Source organism: Tachypleus tridentatus, chromosome 11, assembly GCF_004210375.1.
Source record: "Tachypleus tridentatus isolate NWPU-2018 chromosome 11, ASM421037v1, whole genome shotgun sequence".
Classification (NCBI taxonomy): domain Eukaryota; kingdom Metazoa; phylum Arthropoda; class Merostomata; order Xiphosura; family Limulidae; genus Tachypleus; species Tachypleus tridentatus.
In genome coordinates this window covers 97,325,165-97,348,958 of record NC_134835.1, presented here as the reverse complement: position 1 = coordinate 97,348,958, position 23,794 = coordinate 97,325,165, and the positions used below count along the sequence as shown (strand labels likewise).

The window sequence follows — 23,794 nt, the reverse complement described above, 5'->3', positions numbered from 1 at the left end:
AAAATATAAACTGTAAATTTATTTCTACTCATTGTAACTAGTATTTTGATTAGGTAGCGGATTCTCTACTGAATAACTACTAAATTTTATATCCCTTAGTGATTCAGTTGTACTTCTGATGGCTTACAACATTAAAAATCGGCTGTTGACATCCTACTGTGCAGTTTTGTGCTTAGCAACAATCCAAATTAGCTAGCTTCAGTAATTCAAGCGTGAAAAGCAGTTCTTGTAAATTAGGAGTATATATATATATATATATAGGGACTTTTCCATGAAGGGGCTAGTTAACGTATCTTACTGGCATCTGGAGTATAATAATAAAATATTATGCTATTATACTCTGGCGTCGGCTGCTCACACCCATCGACTGCTGGACAATGGGGACTTTCCCTTTGGCGATAAGAGTATGTCTGTGGAACTGGCCGGGGATGAACATTAAGTGGGTGATTCTCCAGTCGGCCCCATTTGAGATGTTTAATGACGTCCTCAAGGATGTGTTGTCGGCGTATGGGACTGTGAGAAAAATTGAACATGAGGCACAACAGTCACGCTCAAATGTGTGCAGAGGGAACCGGCGTGTGTGTATGGACATGTAGACACAGGTTCTGAACTTCATGTCGGTCAATGGTTTCTGGGTAATGTGTAATTACCCGGGCATGCCACGGCTGTGTCGCCAATGTGGCCTGGAGGACCATCTGTTGGCTAGGTGCCAGACTCCATAGTGTGGGATATGTTTGGGATACGGACATGTGGACGGTTCCTGTACCGTGACCTGTGATATTTGTAGTAGTGGCCACACGCCCTCGAAATGCCCGAGGCGTGTGGCGATGTATGCCATGGTGGCTGCTGGGCCGCCCTTGGTTTCCCGGCCCAAAAGGGTGAAGATGAAACGGGCGGGTGCGGCAGCTCTTTCTCCAGCGTCGTCTGCAGCGGCTGTGGGTGGGGTCACCGAAGGGGTGCCTGTTCCAGTGGTGGCCGTGTCAGGGGAGGGAAAGTCTCAGTCTCCTGAGAGAAGCCACGTTTCGCCCGCCCTGGTCGTGGAGACTGCGACCCGTGGAGTGGTGGGTGGCGCTTTGGGGGCAGTTTAGGTGGGGGCCTCTGAAGAGGCTTTGGACCATCCTTTGGGCCCTGGTTTGGATAGGGATCCTTTGAGGGTTCTTGTTTGACTGGGTGCCCCTGCGGCGTCCCCTGTCTTTGTGGAAGCTCAGGCCTCCCTGTCGAATGGTGTGGGGGTTGGGTGCTGTGTGGTGCCCACGATCCTGCTACCCCTGTAAGTGTTAGGGAGGGTCCCTCTGAGGAGGGTCCTGACCCCCCTGTAGGTATTGGGATGGGTCCCCGTTAGAGGGTCCTGCCCTCTGTTTGGATAGGTCAGCAGGGGTTGATGGGGACTCTGTAGGGCCACTAGCTTCCCCTGCTATCACTGCAGCTCCTGAGGGTTCTGAGGAACCTTCGGTGCAGGCTCTGGCATTGGTGGTTGGTTTTCGAGCAGGTGTCGGTGTCGTACTTTTCGATGCTGGGAAGAGCCAGATATAGGCTGTTACACCACCTTGAGGCAGACTATCAGTGTTTGGGCTCGTGGATATTTTACTATCTCTGGCGGCCGGACTCTCGCCTCTTTGTGCATTGGCTTCACGTTTTTACTGTTTTCTTTTGTATATATTTCGGGTTATTTTTTTCTCTTTTGTATATCTTTAATGTTTTTTGTTGTTTTTTTTCAATTGTATATATCACTATTTGTAAATATTTAATGTTTTTTATTTGTATATATTAGTGTTTGTATATCTTTAATGGTTTTTTTTTCACTTGTAGATATTCATGTTTTTCGCTTGTACATAATTCATGTCTTGCCTTTTGTACTGTATATTTGTTGTACATTAATTCAAAATGAGAGCAAAAGGGCTGTCTGAGCCTTCAGAAAGAAAATTGTAGCAGCTTATGAGTCTGGTAAAAGATTTAAAAAGGTCTCCAAAAACCATAAAATGTGATCACGGGACCTACAGCAGGCTCTGACTACTGTTGATGTGAAAGTGCATGCCTCTAGAATCAGAAAGAGACTGCACAAGTTTAACTTGCATGGGAGGTATGTAAGGAGGAAACCTTTGCTCTCTAACAGAAACATCAAGGCCAAACTGAAGTTTGCCAGAGAGAATGTAGACAAAGACCAGGACTTCTGGAATAATGTTCTTTGGACAGATCAATCCAAAATTGAATTACTTGGACACCAGAAAAGAGGACATGTTTGGCGTAAACCAAATACAGCATTCTAGGAAAAGAACCTCATACCAACTGTGAAGCATGGAGGTGGAAGTGTCATGGTTTGGGACTGCTTTGCTGCAGCAGGACCTGGACAGCTCACAGTCATAGAATCCACCATGAATTTTACTGTGTATCAGAGGGTGCTTGAGGATCATGTAAGACCATGTGTACGAAAAGTGAAGCTCAAGCGGAACTGCACCCTGCAACACGACAATGACCCAAAACATACCAGTAAATCCACCAAGGACTGGCTGAAAACTAAGAAATGGAGAGTTCTGGAATGGCCGAGTCAAAGCCCAGATCTTAATCCCATTGAGATGCTGTGGGGTGACTTGAAACGGGCTGTACATGCAAGAAACCCCTCAAAAATCTCACAGCCTGAAGAATTCTGCATTGAGGAGTGGGACAAACTTTCTTTAATACAACATAACATTCAATATAACATATCAAAACATAATCATGAATATATGTGAACGAGCGACACAAACATCATAATAAAAACTGTGAATTACTTATAACGATTGATTATATAGAGGTAAAAAAAGAGATGTACGCCTATATATATATATATAATAAACAGGAGTGTGTGAGTATGTTCGTTAGCAGTCTTAAGGTGGTAGAATTTAAAAACGTTGCATATCATAGATGTATACAACATAAACAAAATCAAAGTGTTAAAATTCTAGTTAATATTACTGTTGATTTTACGACTAAATTACTAAGACAGACTTAGCGCTTTAAGCTATTTTATCGAAATAAGAGACGCTATTGCCCGATTTTGTAAAGGAATGAGTTAAAATTAAAACTATTTAAGAAAGTCAACACGATATTTTTTAGTTAGAATAGACAAAACAATCACGTGAAACAACGGAAGGTAAAACTGAAACTATTCAAACGCTATGATAAAACATATTAACACCATAACATCGCTTCCAAACTTTCCTGACTACATGATGAAGAGTTGCATATACGAAACAACACTCAAATTCAAAATTGTGTTGATCCTAATGTGCTCCAGTTTAGTTGTGATTCCAGTGATCAGAGGGTGCAGAGTGACAGAATACTGCTGTAACAACGGGAACTGTGTTCCTTCTAGTCGTTTCTGTGATGGAACTGATGACTGCGGTGATGGAAGTGACGAGCCTACAGGATGTACAAGTCAGTATATGTGCATATTTTAGCGATTAAATGCGCTGTTCTTTTTTAACTAAAATGAGAAAGTGTAGAAGAGAATGATTAGGTAAATTGAATGCTCCTTAAGTAAGGAGAAAAGTAATAGTCTGATAAGTCTAAAAAAAGCTTTTGAAAGACTGAATTTAATTATCTCTGGAACTAATGCGATCACAGTGAATAATAAATTTCTGAATTAGGCAAGTATATATCATTATTTGTAATTTTCCAACCGAGTAATCTCCTCTATCGAAACATAATAATTATAAAAAGTCATATAATTGTTTAAGAAAGATAGCAATTATTATGTAAAAATTAACAATGTATTTTTATATTAATTTTCTCATAAGGACTTTTAGAATAACTCGTTTTGTAAAACGGTAAGCTATAACGATAACTCTACATGTACGTGAGGTCTGACTTGAAGAAAACCACAAGTCAATAATGTACCAGAAACAGCTAAGTATTTTCTAGCAGATTTAGATAAAAAACAAAAAAACATTCATGTCAAGTGGGTGTAGCTGCTTCCAGAAATATGTATAAAATTTTCACAAAATAGTAAATTTATGGAGTACTGGAGATATTTGGTGGTGTCACGTTTTGCGAAATAGGTTTAACCTCGCAGTCATTCAGACGTCTCGCACGGCTACAAGATTTGTTCAGAATTCTATGTACCTAGCCTCACCCATGAATAGCATGGTCAGACCACTTAATTGCTTTGATTATTTTGAATATACAAGTCTAACTTTATATTTTGTAAACTTTGTCCATTCAAATAAAAAAAGACAACTTCCAAAAAATGTTTCACATGTGAAGCACAAGTTTTCCCCCTTAGTAACTATTGTGATAACATTTACTGTTTTTATATTTTATGTTTTGCGACATCATTATAGCTGTAAAGTTAAGTTTAAATTTCTTAGTGTTTTCACACTTTAAGGTTAATTTCACCCTTTCAACATTTCGTCGTTTGATCAGCATAACTAGATAAAGAAGTGCTTTATTAAGTATGACATTTATTAGTCTAGCAATCTGTTTCTATTTTATTCTGAATTTTTAAACCCAGCTTTTGTTTAATACACTTAATTATAGTTTCCGTACAGTATTTGTATATTATCTTTGCCTTATGTTAAAATAACAACAATTCTATTGTCATATTTTTAGACTGCAACAGAACATATTATGGGCATGTTGGTACAAAATTTCCAATGCGAATCACAAAACCTTTCCAACGATCATTTCCGTACGTGTGCACAATTATATTTGTAGCAGAAGGGGGAGAGTTTGGAGATATTGTAGAAATTTCTTTTCTTTCTTTCAGCTCGGTTCTTTCCAGTTTGATGGGTAAGTCAAATAGGCTTATATTGTTATTATATTATTAAGTCAAATAGGCTATTAAAAGTTTATATTGAACGTATTAGAATTGTTGTTATTTTTGAACATTAACTTTGCGTTTCATTTTTATACAATTTACTGTAAAAAGGAGCACCTTAAGCATTCACTTGGAAGTATCACATACTGAGTAAAAACATTTAATATTGTTAAATTAGTCAGGACCTAGGTTTTGTAGGCTAAGTCAGATGTTGTTAAATTCATACACTAAGCGAAACGTTGAAAAAAACTCTTATCACTTCAGTATTTTAATATTGAAACAATTCAATAAATAAAAGTATTGTAATATATAGTGCACTTGTGTGAAAGTAACTAAAGGTAACACTCAAAAGATCTGTAAAAAAAAATTCCCAATTTCTAATCCTTTATACTTCCTGTTATTTTTTTATTAGTCAAAATTAGATCAATTAATCAGTGAATCACAAAACATGGATAATCCGGATTTCACTACAAATTTTACTAAAGCTAATGAAAAACCAAAACTATCCAAAGAGATTTTAAGCCAAAATTCGTCATTTCATAAAAAAACTATTTCTGAGATTACAATATCTGAATTAGAACGAGTCATCGAAAGAAAAACCCTCTTTGTTTTTATAAAAATCATTTAGTTAAATCTTGCGACTAACTTGCATGATAAGTGAATCTCTTGTCACAACACTTAAACCCTTTCAATTTCCCACACAGTGGTTTGCTTTTTTTTACTGTGGTTTTACAGGTGGTGGTCTTTCGTTTCATTCTACTAATATTAGGTTGTTCAATTCTATATAAATGGGATGATATATTGCATATATACAATATATTCTTTATTAAGGTATTCCTATTTCAAAAGAACAACTACCTAACTTTAAGATACGTAACTTAAAATAAGTGGAGGAAAATACCTTCACTATACATCATATATACCATAGATACGGCTGCATTTAAAGGCCTACATGTGCGATCAGATATAAAGTTCGTTCACCACTGAAGGATACCGGTGATAATACAGAGTTTCGTTTACTTCGTGTTCGGGTGTTCGGGGTCTAGCATATGAAATGCAGAGAAACTGGTCACAAATATAGGTTGGTTGCAATCGTCCAACCATGTTTATAGAAGACTAGTAGTTGGGGATTTTATGAAGAGTTCCATGAAAGTAAGGAAATAAACAGTATTTCATCTTTAAGACTCTTTGAAACTAGAATTACAACGTAGTGTTTGAACTACGGCTTCTCTCTAGAAACATGCTTTACTGCCATAACCTACAGAATAAACTTGAATCAAATAATACAGTAGCGTTTGTACACTAAGAAAACAAATATCATTAAACTGAAATTCAAATACTTCTATATAAGTGTTGGATGTGGTATTTCAAAAAGGAGAAAAAATAAAATGAAGTATTTTCCCACAAGTAAACAGCAAAAACAATAGAACAATAGCATATATGTCAAAAGGAAATCCAGTGTTTAGGAATGGAAACCCGTGATAAAATGTGTTTCGGTGCGCTTCTTTTTATATAACGTGTAACTACACGTAAGGTAAAAAAATATAATACTTGGTAATGATACATTAGTGTATTATTGGTGAATATGACTGTGCAATCCATAAGCTATATAATTGAACTAAGAAACTGCTACTTAATGAAACGATTTCCATGTTTTTCTAGATATTGATACAATTTTAAACTAAAAAGGTGGAACATACAAAACAGCTTTTAATTAAAATAATTGCAAGCATAAAGTTAATTATTTTTAATATTTGTTTACAAAGAAAGAAAACAATGAAGCGCATAGAAATTACAGTAATATTATCTTTGGAAAAAAACAAACGCTAACGACGTAAATTGTAAATTTTGGGCTTTGAAAATCCTTTAAACCATATGTTTCCCCAGTCCTTGGTCATATTCCTGTTTATTCCATACTGAGAAATATTAGTATTAAATAGTTTCTCTTAAAGGTTAAAGTTTTAATTTTTCCTTCTTTAAGTAAGTAAAATTAATAACCCTAGCCTGCAATTAGTTTCTAAATGTCACTTTTAAAATTCATTTACTGTGTTGTGTTTGTGCTTTTTCCTCTCAAATATTTCCAAAATAAAACTTTAAAGTCAATTTGAGACTTTTCTTATTGTTAAGGATAATCGTTGTCAAATATACTCTAGTGAATGTATACAATCGAGTTAAGAACACATTCTCACACACCTGCTTGAATTCTTTAATTATCGGATAGGTACTTTTCTGTAATTTTGAATAAATTTGCTAATAAGGAGCAAAAAAAGTTTTAACCATAAAGTAAGATGTTTTATTAAATAAATGATACAAAACGGAAACATTTTTAATCGTAATGACCTAAAAATAAGAGAAAAAAATAACAAAAAAGAATCTATTTTTTTATTAAATTGTACAATTAACGACGAATCCTTTATTTTAACAGCATTTCGAATAAAACTAAATCAGATTAAAAACTTACTTTATAAGCTTGGTAATTTGAAAAAAAACATTACTTTAGAGCATGTAAATTTTTCAAATATCGTCTTTTTGTTGAGATTGCATTTTAAAATAAAACTGTAATAGATTGTAATTGCAATATGTTTAATAATTTTTGGCAAAACTAATTTCATCTAAAGTTGTTTATAGCACAATCAACTTACTACAATTTATTAAGCTTGAAGTACTTTTCACTTGAAAATTACATTTTAATTCTTGTTCTTTATGAGATTATTTTATTTTTGTGTTTAATTCATGCAAAAAAAATTCGTACAAAAACTGGTCATCATTTAATGACAAAAATCTATTATATTACAAGGAACATTCTATTAGGAACATACATTCTGATAAGGTGCATAACCACTTGTACATCTTTCACTGCAAAACTTGTATTGTGCACTCCATAATGCTTCGCAAAATTCGACTAACAAAATATGAAATGTATTGTATGTTTCATTGTAGAAAAGACAATGGTGCTTTAAAAATTATTATTTGATAAAACTGGTAAAAATTGTTATAAAATATATATTATTAAAAAAAACTGTCACTACTCTATAGAGCATTCGTACTAACTTTTTCTATTTACTAAAATGATGATAATTTATAATAACCACTTAGAAATAATTAGCATTTAAGGTATTACAATATGTTAATTATTAGCATAAAATTACATAATATATACTTGTCATTTTCATCCTAAATGACACATTTTGCAGTATACATGGTTTAAACGACAAAGTCAGGTATTCTAAGGTTTATGCATTGCAATTACTAATTCAGAATTGCTGACAACTCTCTACAAAATTGCGTGATCGAGGGTCATGACTTAAACTCCATAAAAATTAAGTACGTGGGTAGTTTAACCGCATATCACAGCTCAAAACTCAGCCCTTTTGATTCAAAACCCGAAATGCTGATTACTAGGAAACATTGGGCTTGTTTTAATATTAAAACATTAGCTTTAGTACAAGAGAAACAAGGAAGTTTCTGAATATGTATAAATTAGAAATTATGTTTTGTTTGTTTTGGAATTTCGCACAAAGCTACTCGAGGGCTATCTGTGCTAACTGTCCCTAATTTAGCAGTGTACAACTAGAGGGAAGGCAGCTAGTCATCACCACCCATCGCCAACTCTTGGGCTAATCTTTTACCAACGAATAGTGGGATTGACCGTCACATTATAACATTATCTGAAAAGTGATTCAAAAAGAGTATAGTATATTTTGTTATTATTATTATGTTTCTAATATAGCAGCGTCTATCGTACACTAAATTAGTTTACATTTATTTAACCAGCTTCCTAAATAGTACTTGAAGAATATTATGTTTTGTTTTATTATTATTATAATTATTACCTCTGATATAAACAGTACCTATCACACACTAAGTTATTTTCTACTTACCTAACCAGCTTTATGAATAGTCATTGAAAAAGAGTATTGCTTGTTTTGTTGTTATTATTATTTCGCTGTTTATAACGGAGTTTATCACGCATTAAGTTATCATCCACTTACTTAACCAACTTTATTCATAGTATTTTAAAATATTTTGGTTTGTTTTTAATTGATTTATTTTACTAATATAACAGTGTTTGTCACACACTAAGTTATTTTCTATTTACTAAACAAGCTTTCTAAATAGTGATTGAAGAAGAATGTGGTTTGTTTTGTTATTATTATTATTTTGCTGATATAACGGTGTTTATCAAACACTAAGGTATTTTCTACTTACCTAATTAGCTTTTCAAATAGTGCTTGAAAAAGAGTGTGATTTTTTCTGTAATCATTATTATTTTGCTAATATAACGGTGTCTATTACACTCTAAGTTATGTTCTATTTACTTAATTAGCTTTCTAAATAGTGATTAAAAATGTGGTTTGTTATGTTATAATTAATATTTTGGAAATATAACAGTGTTTATCACACACTAATTTTTTTTTCTTTACCTGATCTGCTTTCTAAATTGTGATTAAAAAATAGTATGGTTTGTTTCCTTATTATTATTAGTTTGCTAATATAACGGTGTCTATAATACACTAAATTGGTTTATATTTATTTAACCAATTTTCTAAATAGTTATTGAAAATAGTATGGTTTGTTTTGTTACTGTTATTATTTTGCGGATATAATGGTGTTTATCACACACTAAGTTATTTGTACTTACTTAACCAGCTTTCTAAGTAGTACTTGAAAAAGAGTATGGTTTCGTTTCTTATTATTAATATGTTGCTAATATAAAACTGTCTATTACACACGAAATTAAATTCTATACACCTAACCAGCTTTCTGAATAGTGATAGAAAAAAATTACGTTTTGTCTTGTTTTGTATTATTTTGCTAATACAACAGTGTCTATCACACACTAAATTAGTTTCTATATACTTAACCAGCTCTCTAAATAGTCCTTAAAAACTACTGTGGTTTGTTTTGTTATGATTATCATTTTACTAATACAACAGTGTCTATCACACACTAAATTAGTTTCTATATACTTAACCAGCTTTCTAAATAGTCCTTAAAAACTACTGTGGTTTGTTTTGTTATGATTATAATTTTACTAATACAACAGTGTCTATCACACACTAAATTAGTTTCTATATACTTAACCAGCTTTCTAAATAGTCCTTAAAAACTACTGTGGTTTGTTTTGTTATGATTATAATTTTACTAATATAACGGTGTCTATCATACACCAAATTAGTTCCTATTTACCTAACCAGCTTTCTAGATATTGATTGAGAAAGATTATGTTTTGTTTTATTATTATTATTATTTTGCTAATAAAAGTGTTCATCACACACTAAGTTATTTTCTACTCACTGAAGCAGCTTTCTTAATAGTGGTTGAAAAAGAGTATGGTTTATTTTGTTATTATTGCTATTTTGCTAATATAACAGAGTCTATAACATACTAAATAAGTTTCTATTTATTTAACCGGCTTTGTAAATAGTAATAGAAAAAATATTATGTTTTGTTTAGTTATAATTATTTTTCTGACTATATAACAGTGTTTAACACACTTTAAGTTATTTTTTATTTAGTTTACCAGCTTTATAAACTGTGATTGAAAAAGATTATGGTTGTTTGTTATTATTATTTTTTGCTAATATATCGTTGTTTATCTTATACTAAATTAGTTTATATTTATTTATCGATCATTCTATATAGTTCTTGAGAAAGATTATGGTTTGTGTAGTTATTATTATTATTTGATAATATAACAGTGTTTGCCGCACACTAAGTTATTTTCTACTTACTTAACTAGATTTCTAAATAGTGTTTGAAAAACAGTATGTTTTGTTTTGTAACTGTTATCATTTTGCTAAAATAACGGTGTCTATCACAAACTAAATTAGTTTGTATTTATTTAATCAGCTTTCTAAATAGTACTTGAAAAAGTCTATGTTTTGTTTTTTAATTATTACTTTGCTAATATGACACTATTTATCATCACACAGTAAGGTATTTTCCTTTTATCAAACAAACTTTCTGAACCGTACTTGAGAAAGATTATGGTTGTTTTTGGTACTTTTATTTTTTTGCTAATATAACGGTGTTTATCATATACTAAATTAGTTTTTATTTATTTAATCATAATTTTATATAGTACTTGAAAGTGAGTATAGTTTTTTGTTATTATTATTGTTTTGCGAATATAACGATATTTACCGCACTAAGGTATTTTATATTTATCTATCCAGATTTCTTAATAGTGATTGAAAAAGAGTATGGTTTGTTTTGTTATTATTATTATTGCTAAAATAACAGTGTCTCCCATACACTAAATTAGTTTCTATATATTTAACCAACTTTCTAAATAGTACTTGAAAATTATTATATTTTGTTTTATTATAATTATTATTTCTAATATAACAGATTGAAAAAAGAGTATGGTTTGTTTTGTCATCAATATTGGTTTTTTAATACAATAGTGTCCATCACACACTAAATTAGTTTCTATACACTTAACCAGTTTTCTAAATAGTTCTTAAAAATACTATGGTTTGTTTTGTTATTATTATTATATTGCTAATATAACGGTGTCTATCACATAATAAATTAGTTGATATTTATTTAACTACCTTTTTAAATAGTTTCTTTAGTTATTAATATTAGTTTGCTAATATAATGTTATTTATCACACACTGAGTTATATTTTATTTACTTAATTAGCTGTCTGAATAGTGATTGAAAAAGAGTATGATTTGTTTTGTTATTGATATTATTTTTAATGTAAAATAATTTATCACATTCTAAGTTACATTCTATTTACTTAATTAGCTTTTTACATATTGATTAAAAAAAATTTGGTTTATTTTGTTAATTTTTCGCAAATGCAACAGCTTTTATCATACACTAAAGTTATTTTCTATTTACCTAACCAGATTTCTAAATAACACTTGAAAAAAAGTATGGTTTGTTTTGTTATTAGTTTTAGTTTGCTAATATAACGGTCTTTGGCACTCACTAAGCTATTTTCTATATACTTAATCAACTTGCTGTATAGCTATTGAGAAAGAGTATGGTTTGTTTTATTATTAGTATTATTTTGCTACTATAACCTTGTCTTTCACACATTAAATTATTTTATGTTTGTTAAAGCGCTTTCTAAATAGTAATTGAGAAGGATTATGGTTTGTTTTATTATTATTATTATTATTTTGCTAATATAACGGTCTCTATCACACATTAATTTACTTTCTGTTTATTTAACTACCGCTCAAAATAGTGATTGAAAAAGAGTATAGTATGTTTTGTTATTTTTATTATTTTGCTAATATGAATGTGTTTGTCACACACCAAGTTATAGTTATTTTCTATTTACTTAACCATTTTTCTAAATAACAGTAGAAAAAAGTATGGTTTGTTTTGTTATTATTATTTTTCTATTAGAATGGGTCCCCCACTGATACTGCTTTAAGTCTATGGATTTACAACGCTAAAATGAGGTGTGTGATTCTTCTCGATAGCCTAATGTGGGTTTGATAATAAAACACAAACACACACAATAATATAACGGTGTTCATCGCACACTGAGTTATTTTTTATTTACTTGAACAGTTTTCTAAATAGAACTTGAAAAAGAGTATGGTTTGTTTTGTTATTATTATTATGATAATATAAGGTGTTGATCATACTTATTTTATAACGGTGAATATGCAAGTTATTTAGGTTAAATAATTGTAATAATAAACATTTACAACTTTAGTTTACGCTGAAGTAAGAACGATTTATAACCGTGCTTTAAATTTCAATTTAAATTATGTATCATTTTAAATTACAATAAAGAAATTACTAATATCTACATAGTTTAAAGTACAATGGCCGTTAATACACATATAAACGTATGTATTTCATGTATTGCCTTTCGCTAGTACAGCGATATGTCTACGGATTTACAATGCTAAAATCAGGGGCGCAATTCTCCTCTGTGGACTGAGCAGATAGCGCGATGTAGCTTTGCTATAAGAAAACACCCCCCCACACACACACAATTTCATGTATTGTTGAGAATAAAACGATGTAGGATATTGCTTTATGGAGGTAAGTTTCCTTAATTATGGGCTACAGCAGAATATTGTAGTACCCTAGTGAATCAACCTTATAGCAGTTGTGATAATATGAGATTAATAATTATGTCAAAACTCTGCATTAGAGTCACCTTGTTTATAAGATAAATGTTAAACTTTGTTTCACTATATAATGTTAATTATTTCAGGGTTGTAATTAGTGTCAAAGATAAATGTGTTTACCCCCGTACCTGTTCTCAATACAGGAGGACGCCTGAAGATGATTTATTGGTTTCTACTTCACAATAGTAATGTGTTTATCGCCATTAATGAGCGTTAGCTTGTTTTATAATCTCATGTCAAAGTGTGATTTAGCTTCATGAAATAACTGGACCTCTTAGACGGAATACTTTCGTTAATAAACTAAACAAAACTGCTGTGGCTTTTACATCCAACTGCGTTACTGTTCATTGTTACAAAAATAATAACATGAAGTATAGTGTTAACTGTCACTATCCTGAGACTACCATGAAAAATAGAAAAACAAACATAAATAAACCTTGACGAGATAAAACGTTTTACTGTTGTTTAATTAAAATGGTTCTGTTCTTCTTTTTTAAGCTTTATTTGTTTAGATATGAAAAGAGCTTTTATTTAAATTTATTGTCAGAAAATTATTTTAAAATAATGTGTATTTGTACACATATATCTGTAATTGAAGCATAAATATATATAATTCTACAATCTTTGAGAAAAGTTCATAACAGGTTTTTCACCATTTTATTTAACGCAGTGGTTGAAAATTATGTATTACAGATAGAAATACAGTACATAGCTATGTGTTTTATATATCTATATATATAAGTTTCCTTGCCAACAAAACTAAATATGTTGCCTAAACCATTGAAGGATAATCATAATTTGTGATAAGTATAAAAAATAGTGTCGCCCCAACCCCATTGGCACAGTGGTATGTCTGCGGACTCATACCGCTAGAAACCAAATTTCGATACCAGTGGATGGCAGAGCACAGATAGCCCTTTGTGCATCTTTGTGTTTAATACAAACAAACAAATAATAAAAATAATATCAGTCGCTTCCATTTCATTATTGTGCAAATAAGTCATATGACCTGAAATGCAGCTATCAGTGATTAATCAGTAAGCATGGAAACCTAAACTCTAAAAACGTTGTTTTCATACTGGGGTTCGATTCCCCTCGGTGGACTCATCAGATAGCCTGATGTGGCTTTACTATAAGAAAACACATACGTTGTTTCCTTATCGTGGCGGGCACAACACGGATAGCCTATAGTGTTGCTTTTGCGTAAAACAAACAAATAAATAAAAAATATAAAATGCAAGTTGGTTATTCATATTATGCTGTAGATAACGATCTCACGCAATATTTTCTTTATAGACACTTTGAAATGAAACAGAGTTTAACTTGCACATAAATTATGACTAAGAAACATATAGATATTTCATTTTCGTGGCTAGCCATCGAACCCATGGACATCAGCCAACTGACTATAAAGCTCAGAATGTTGTAAGCAGAAAGTGTTTATTTGTTTCAGGATTATCACGGAAAGCTAAACATAAGGGTTCGAAATTTTGAACTTGTATACCTGAAAGAACAGAGCTGGTCAAAAGTACCCATTGTCAACGCTTCAACTACTTTTGTCTGACTGAATAGTGAGATTTGAACATCATTCATGTATTACATCACATACCCTTAAGGTAAAATATATATTTACAGCAATAAGTCGCACACTATAAATACTCTGACTTAAAATTCTAGCACGCTAACGACTAGGTCACACCCTGCCCCACCAATATAGGAAGAGTATATTATTCTCAGACGATTTGCTGCAATCGCATTTACGTGTTTCGAGCTTCGAGCTCAAATAAGATGCCTGCATTCGTAAATGGACGCTATAACAGTGTACGTTCAGTTAGAAATAAACTCTATAACATCAGCTTATAAGCATTCGACATCAGTGCCAAGCTGTATTTATTGTTGAAGAGGTCTAAAGAGGTAAGACCATCTCTTTCAAATGTTCTTTAAATGTTGTACATGGAACAACAAAAATAACTGACACTTAAGATCACATTAAGACTCAGTTGCCTAATTGTATAAAGAAATTAATAATGTTGTTTCCATGTCACAGGAAACACATTATGTAGTGTGTATACACACACACACACACACACACAAGCATATACTTTGGTTATCAGATGATTTAGAGTCGAGGTATCCACCAGTATTTGTGTGTTTCTTGCAAACTCCATGATAAGATTAATGTCCGATTGTTGTAACTTTCTCTTAAAGCTTACACAGAATTTATATGAAAGACATGTTATAGGAATAACATTTCAATGGCGTCTGTCATTGAAGTCTAATTCTAAGTCAAATTAAAGAAAAAATATGAATAATAAGGTAAACAGCTCAAGCTCTTTAATAAACATAAACACTGTGAAAAATGACACAAGTTTAAAGCAACAGTGGTAAAATATCAGCCAAGTGAAGTGATCTAAATAGCACTGAAAGTTTCACGTTAACAAATAAGCTGAAATAATAGTCATTATGAAAGAGATTAGATACATGAAAAGGGAGGCGCTTTATTTATCATTGGCTAACAGAAGTGTTATCAAAATAAAAACAAGACCAAGTAAAGAAAGTACTGTCGATTATCAGATGATAATGTTACAGAGAAAAGTTTTACATTAACGAATCAAACACACATGTGTGATTATTTTCTGCGTATAATGATACTTTTATTTCACTGGCTTTTGAGATAAAATGATCAAAATGTATTCATGTAAATAAGGATACTAAAAGAAGATGAAGTACATATCGAAAGTTTTCTGTGTTATTTATATTATGTCACATACACTTATTTCAGTAGACATTAATGATAGTTCCTTAATAACAAAGAACAAGCATTGTGGATATTAAGATAATGTTTTATTAAAATTTAAACATATTATAACAATCATCCATGATGCCCACTTACGTTTGTAAAATGTAATATATTTTGTGTAGTAATATATATTTAAAAAAAAATATTATTCTCAGAGGAAAATATTCATGAAAAATTAGTAATATTAGAAAGTAAGCGAATATCCTGTGTGATTAGGACTTGCAACTACTGGAACTTCCACAACAATAAATTTCATTTCAATGATTAAACCAATTATTTCGAGCAACTAGCAGTCAACGATCTTAATGAAGAATCTCAGCTCGTTGTCTGTTGTCTTCTGAATTATTACTTACACTCTGTCCTTACTCGTTTACATTGCCTCTTCCTTGATGCTAGTAATATATCATTGGTATACAAACATTTCTTACGTATTAAGGCTTGGCCTAGGGTGCTCGACGCGTAAACTGCTTGTTGCAGGTTCGAATTATTTCATCGAACATTCTCACTACTCTTTCAACTGTGTGGCATTATTATATGATGTTCAGTCCTAATACTAGTTGGTAAAATAATGGCCTAATAGTTGGCAGTGGGCGTGGTTCCTTCTCACTAGAAGACTATTACTTTAAAATTAGGGAAGGCTAACGCAAATAGCTCGTGCAATATCCAACAAGATAAAACAAATAAATGTATGCAACATTTATAATAATTATAAAAAAAACAATGCAATTTTAACGTCATTACACAACTGTTTTGTCAGTAAGACAAAGATGAATGACGTGTTATAAGTTCTGGTCTTGCCGCTTCACTCTACAGTGAATAGAATTAATCTGTCCAATAATTTTTTCATATCATTCGTTTTCTGCACAAACCCAAACCGTAAATACCTTTTACATCATTCTTCTCTATGGTTTTATTAACTTCTAATTTTTGATAAAACCCTACCTTCTGGGTTTCCTCGCTCAAAACATAAGGCTACAAGTGTCTGAACGTTTTTTAGACATTGTTATCTTAAATGCTGCACTAAAGTATTGGCCAGGTTAAGGTACTTGATTGCTATCTCATTATGTACACTAACTAAATGTATTGTACTGCCTGTTAATCTTCCTATTAAAATTTATCATAGTGAAAGCTAAACTATGATTAACGCATATTTCGGGCCTCATCATATCAGTATTATTATTAATATATTGTACACATATCAATGAGAAGTACGGAAGTTATTGAAGTCGTGTTAAAATATTCTTAAATACTACTGAGAAAGTATTTCTTAATTCACATGCAGAAAATACACAAATTAATACAGCAAGAAATCTGATTTCGTTATTAGCATGAATCCAAATAAAGAAAGAAAAGAATAAATAAATCTCGTTAATATTAAGAAAAGAAAAACACACGAAGAATTAAAACTCTTTCTTTCTCTTTATATTTGTAAGAATATATGCATAATATGTTTCGGTTTTTTGAAATGCTATGGATAATTTGTGTTACTCAGAAATATATGATACTCAAACACTTTGGGGAGAGCAGCAACATAATAATGACAATCAAAATAATAACAGGATTATAATTATTATACAGAGACATATATTGCGAAGGGTAATGGATGATTTGACAGTAATTTAATTCAGGGTTATGGGAATATTTGATATTATTTCAGTTTAGGGTAATGGGAAGTTATGATATTGTTATAAATTAGTGTAATGAAAATATTTTAAATCGTTTTAATATATTTCACCAGAGCCAAAAAGACTAACTAACTGCATGCATTTACAAACTAATAAGATTCTCAGAAACTCTTCTGTAAGGTAAGAATTAAGGGAGATTTTATTGTTCGGTTTATATCAAAACTTGGCTTTATAATGCTAGTTCTTGAAAAATATTTATGTAGAGTAAAAGATAAAAAGTATTATTACACAAGTTATTGCGAAGCAAACGCATGAGAAAAAAATATCATTTAAAACCCACTAACCATCACAGACCATAATTTTGGGTAAACATATACGTACGTATATAGAACAGCGTAATATTTTGGTTATTTGTGGAGTTTGCCACTCACAAATTATTAATGATGTACTAAAACTTATGAGTTTATCTATCTCATTTTTTCTCTATGCAACTTGTTTAAAAAATATTGGATTTAATAAGGTACTTTTATGCGTTATTTTAATTAAAAGGTTCAAAGGTATGCATTATGATCTTCATAGAAAAATAATCAAACCTTTTATTTTAATGGACAGAAACGATTATATAATAAAAACGATGGTGTATTAAACAGTTAATTGATACCTAACTAAGCATAATATATCATTCTCTTAGAGCTAAAAATAAAGCATCAACCACATTTCCTAATGTTTACTTTTGTTTAATAGGAGAAATAAATGGACTTGTCAAGGTTGTTCCATGTACATTGTTGAACAAGAAAAAAATAAACCAAGATTACCTTATATATCTCTTTCGTTTAGCCACGATCACACATCCAGATATGGATCGTTTTGTGGCAAAATGTCTGGTCGAAGACCTACGTTTTATAGCACTACTAGGACTTTGGTGTTGAAAGTTGTTCTTCCCCAGATTCTGTCTCCCTATCTTCCTATTCCCAATGTTTTTCTGACCTATCGGTTTCATCAAAAGTCTCTTAGCTTACTGAATGATAATGCAGAAATAGAATTCACTGAGAGTATAAAACCCTCAAGCAGGACTTGTGATAGAACTTTCAATGATTGTCACTCTCGAAAGTGTTTAATCCGCTCACCAAATTTTCCGGGATTTTATCTCAGAAACATTACATGTAACTACTGGATAGATCAGAGTTATGCTCCCTATGGTGAATTTGCTCAAATTGAGATTTTTCAACCGAATGAATTCAAAATTGACATAGGCAGTGTATTTTCTAGTACGAGAAATGTGATCCACCATCAATTGACCACCACCTGCTCAGGTGATGTTGTCCGCGTATATGACGGTAGAACATCATCCGCTCCCTTGCTTATAGAATTTTGTGGAACCGGGTCTGTTCCAAAAATAGTCAGCAGTGGCCCTACGGCTCTGGTCCAGCTTCTAAGTTACCCATACCAACCACTTCGTAGATCCCTTCTTGAACTTAGTGCTTCGGTGAGATTTCGTCCAAATTCAGTGTTTATGGCGAAGAGGGGAAAGTGTGAATTCTATCTATATGGTAATAGAAAAAGAAGTGGTTCCATATACAACCCTCATCACACTCTTTCCACAAATACTACTTGTATTTTTAATTTTATTGGCAGAACATCTTCTACAAAAATATGGCTATATTTTGTTTCATTTTATTATCCCTGATTCTCAAGTATGGTCAAAAGAAGAAAAGTGTGATGTGGCAAGACTTCAGATTTACGACCCATTTGCTGATAATCGTCATAAAAGCCACCAGATAGAAAAATTTGGTTTTGGCGGTTTTATTAGCACCTATTGTGAAAAATTATATCCTCGCACGTGCACTCATGCTCGCGATACACCTGATCTAGTTCCTCTCCGTCCTTGTCGAGTACCTGAGAGAGCTATCTATCAGCTGGCTCTGAGACGAGCGTTATATTTACCATTTATGAACACTCGAAACTTAAGTTCATTTCAAGTACTTTTCTTGCCAGGTATGAGTTTATTGATACCGAGCAAGACGGCTATCCTGTCAACGAAGCGCGTTGTGATCGACGCTTCATCAGCAGAATAGCCGCTAGTGGAAAAGTGCGATCACCGGGAAGTGTGTTTTTTTACGGTAGAGGTGGGAATTCCAACTTGCGATGTTCATTCTATTTCGAAGGACTACCACAAGAAAAAGTTCGAATTACCATTCAAAACATATCGTTAGGAAGAGAAAATGAAGGATGCATTACACACTTTGATTCTGTAAGCAGACGTTATACGTGCCAATTCTGTTGGTCTCCTACTAGGTATGGATTTGTTAACACAACAGAGAAAAGTGGAGGGCTAGATATAACAGGAGATTGTGTGTGTGGTTCCAGTTCTATGATACCTTCCACTCTTATATTAGAATTGGTAGATAATGTAATACTACTGTTCTTTATAGTGGAACGAATGTCCACTGAAGATGACTTTAAGAACTTTCACTTTTCAGGCATGTATGAGTTCATTACCCGTGAGTATTGTGCCAATGAGGAAACTCTTCATGGACCTACTGGAGATGTATCGTTAAATGTTCCTTCTGCTGCTCTACTAAATTTTCTACCATATAGATGTAGATGGGTTATTGTAGCACAGTTACACAGGTTGTTATATTTTTTCACGAAGGGTAGCCCAGAGGATAAAAGTTGCTATGGAAACAGGCTTTTAATTTACAGTAAATTTCATAACAATCCAATAAAGATCACTTGCGTTGAGAAGCCAAGCCACTTTCAAGAAAAGATTGAGGTGTTAAGTCCTTTTTGGGAATCGGAATATGACGTACTAAACCATTCTCAAACCGATCAATTGGTTATTGAAGGAGTTTCAATAGGAGGTGAGCTTTCCTTTAGTTGGCTAGAAGTGTTAAAGCCTTATATAAAATCTAGTTCAGGAAAGTTAGTAAGGAATATTAACTGTCAAAATGAATGCCCTGAGCTTCAAGTGTGCATTAGTAGTGATCTTTGGTGTGATGGAGTAATTCATTGTCCATCTGGATGTGATGATAATTGTTACTCGTTTCCAACTTTGTATGTTGCTGTAGGGGTTAGTGTAAGTGTGATACCAGCATTCTTCATTTGTTTCGTGATTGTGACAAGAGTATGTAGTCATAATAGAAGAAAAGACACTCAACCAGTACCGGCAGAAGAAGTTCAAGTGGAGACAACAATAGCCTGCTGAAACATTTATTATTGGAAGCTCAATGTTAGATTTCAGTGTTTGTGTGAGTGATAAATTGAAACGTTTTGTTTTCTCAAACAAACATCTAACTTCAAGAATTTTAATGAGTTTAACTTGATTAATAATTTGTTCTTGAAGGGAGCACTTGTCTCGGATTTAAAGAAAACTGCTTTACTGGTTATTCATATTATGTTACTGTTCTTCATTTAATACACATAGTTGGCAATGTTATATGCTCTAAGTCCAGTTGAAGTATGATATATAAGTGAAAACCGGATATTTTTATATATTTATATTCATCGTGTTCTGCCAACTTAACTACTTTTTTACGGATTTCAGCAAAGGCCACAATATATATTACATCTTAAACGTAGCGTATAAAGTACATCTTGGATTATTGAACGTATTATTTGATATATGTTATATACAGCAAAGTCAGTAATCAAGTTTCTCATTGTATCTTACATTAACTTAAGGTTAATGAGTTCATGCTTGCCTATTCAGACATAGGTTGTTATAATATTACAGTAAAATCCATATTTCAGTAGCAAAAGAGTAGCCTATGAGTTGGAGATAAGTGGTGTTAACTAGCTACCTTCTTTATTTTTATCATTTCTAAATTAGGAACAGCTAGACCAGATAGTCTTCGAGTAGTTTCAAGCGAATTTCAAAACTCAGACAACCGACACATCAAATTCATAACATATGTATTTCAGCTAATACCGTGCCATTTATTAATGTTAAATGTTGTATACTGTGAACGTACGAGCTTCAACAATGATTATATCATTCATTGCACTAAATTTGTTTTGTACAACAAAGAAACGCGGGGGCGATCATGGTATTATTCCTCTCATGTTGCAGAGTGTATATATATATATATAATGAACAGGCTACAGGAATGATTATGTTGTCCATTACATTTTGCATGCTTTGCATGGCAAACAGACTTCATAACAATCAGAAGTTCTTTATGCGTTACGTCCTACATATAGGAAGCGAATGTGCTGTAGAAATGACCATGTTGTCCATTGCATACAAAATGATACATACAATACATTGAATTCTGCTAAGATATCGTTATTGAACTTGAAGTCAGAGTAAGCTCAAAATCTAACATGAAATATGGTAATCATTTGATTAGGACATCTTTCATAACTTTTTAACTTTGTGATTGAAAACTATTTCGTATTTATTTAGCATACTTATATACTTATTTCTGAAACAGGACGGTATTTGCTAATTGCAAGTTGGAAAGCTGGAGTTTGTTCATAAACTTAAAATATGGAAAAATACCTTTATTAAGTGTAGTTGTGAACGTGAAGATAAATTACTTTTAACGATTATGACTTGCTATATACAAATATACATATATACTGTGGGTTAATGCGCTACATTTTACTTATTAAAACTGCGACAACTGTTACGTGTCATAAAATAAAACTTTCAATATTTTGATTTAAGACTATAATACGATCTATGTGTAACACAGCCCATTATATCAGAGAAGAATATGAAATAACGAAATGGAATAATATTAAAATGCGAACCATACTTGAAGATAAAAAAATTATCTAAATTTAACTCAAAACTATTCCACTGTCCAAATCTGTATAAATTAATCAATTTACATAAAAGCGAATTTCCTGCGAGCCATAAAACAAAGCATATAACGGAAGATGTTGTATATATATATATATATATATATATAATATGCATTTCTTGCGAATAAAGAAATTCAAATTTTCTCTACAATGACATTGTTGTTCTGTGTTTCAATAGTTTATATATGAATATGTTATGTCCAAAATTTACAGAATGTGTGTGCATATTAAATATTTCGTTTGGTTACAGTGAGAAAAATGTTATATTTATATAGATGCTAATTATTGTTATTATACAACATTTTATATTGTTTCGTGATGGAAAAACTAACTTGTGTAAACCTTAACACATTTTTTTTTGTACGTTTAATGTATTTTGTCTTGTTTATATATAGTAAGTAAATTTCATACCTAATACGTTCTTATTAGGTGTATTGTATATACTGGAGAGATTTCCTTTTTGACACAGTATTTACATTCACACTTAAATATAACATGTAAAAATAACTTAAATGAACAAAATAACAATGTTGAAGATTGTATTAATAATTATTTCATTCTTAAATCTTAATTCGTTTGAAAGTGTTTAGTTGAATTTAATTCATACTATTTTAAATAAAAACTTGATATTATATAAGATTACCGTTTTTTGTTTTATTTATATTGTTTTACAAACATAATATAATACAGAAGTTATTGAATAATTTCTTATAACTCTAGCATTACTCTCGTATGAAGGTGTGATTTAATCAGTAATAAATATGACAAGATGATATAAAATCTGACATTAATGTTGAAAAGGTTTCGTAAGTTACTCAAGATGTCATCGATTATGTTAATAATACTTTTATAGAATTAATTTATATTGCAAGATAGTAATGAAATTCTATTTATATTCACCTAATAAACTTTGTGAGATAGCACACTCAGTTATGATGTTAAAAGTCTGATACAGATGTTATCAGCCTAATAACTAGAGTACATATTTGATAATTTTTATAATAAACCTGAGTAGTCAATTTTGATTTGTATTTCTTTTCTGAGCATAATTACATAACAAGAAAATTATCAATAATGATGTTATAAAATTTAAAAATTCGCAGAACAACTCAAACGCAGTCAATAATAATAACATATTTGTGATACAGATGGTGCTGAGAGAAATGAGGGGCAAACAGTTCAGAATCACTCTGCTTAACAATGGATATCATGCACACCAGATAAAGAAGAAATTAAAAATAATGGAAGGCAAAACTACTCTTTACAATATCTCTTGTGAATATGAACTCAAATACATTCGAAAAACAAAAAACCAACAAACAAGCAGAAAATCGCAAATCAGTAGCACAATAGTTATACAAGTGTTTGCATTAGCTCATCATGTCAGAAAAAAATATTATATGTTAAAAATGAAATAATGCTAAAATATTAGGATATGAACAATACACGAAAATAGAGATAAGATATATCTAACGAGCTGATAAAACAATCATACAACTTATCACGCAATACAATAAAACCTGGAAACAGAATTAGTTTGACAGATGTCTTACGTATTAAATACATTTATTTATGAAATACAAGCGTAATATTTTATCGTTATTCAGAAACTATCATGATACTTGAGAAACAATACTCTGCTTAATTATCGCTT

At 31.6% G+C, this 23,794-nt stretch overlaps 1 pseudogene across 1 annotated transcript; it reads left to right on the top strand.

Annotated features, from left to right (window-relative positions):
• The first annotated feature begins 3,155 nt into the window (after positions 1-3,155).
• LOC143231398 (uncharacterized) lies at positions 3,156-22,289 on the top strand (annotated as a pseudogene). Its single transcript, XR_013016896.1, has 4 exons — positions 3,156-3,414; positions 4,588-4,767; positions 17,445-17,511; positions 18,076-22,289. The product of XR_013016896.1 is annotated as an uncharacterized LOC143231398 (transcript).
• The last annotated feature ends 1,505 nt before the right edge of the window (positions 22,290-23,794 follow it).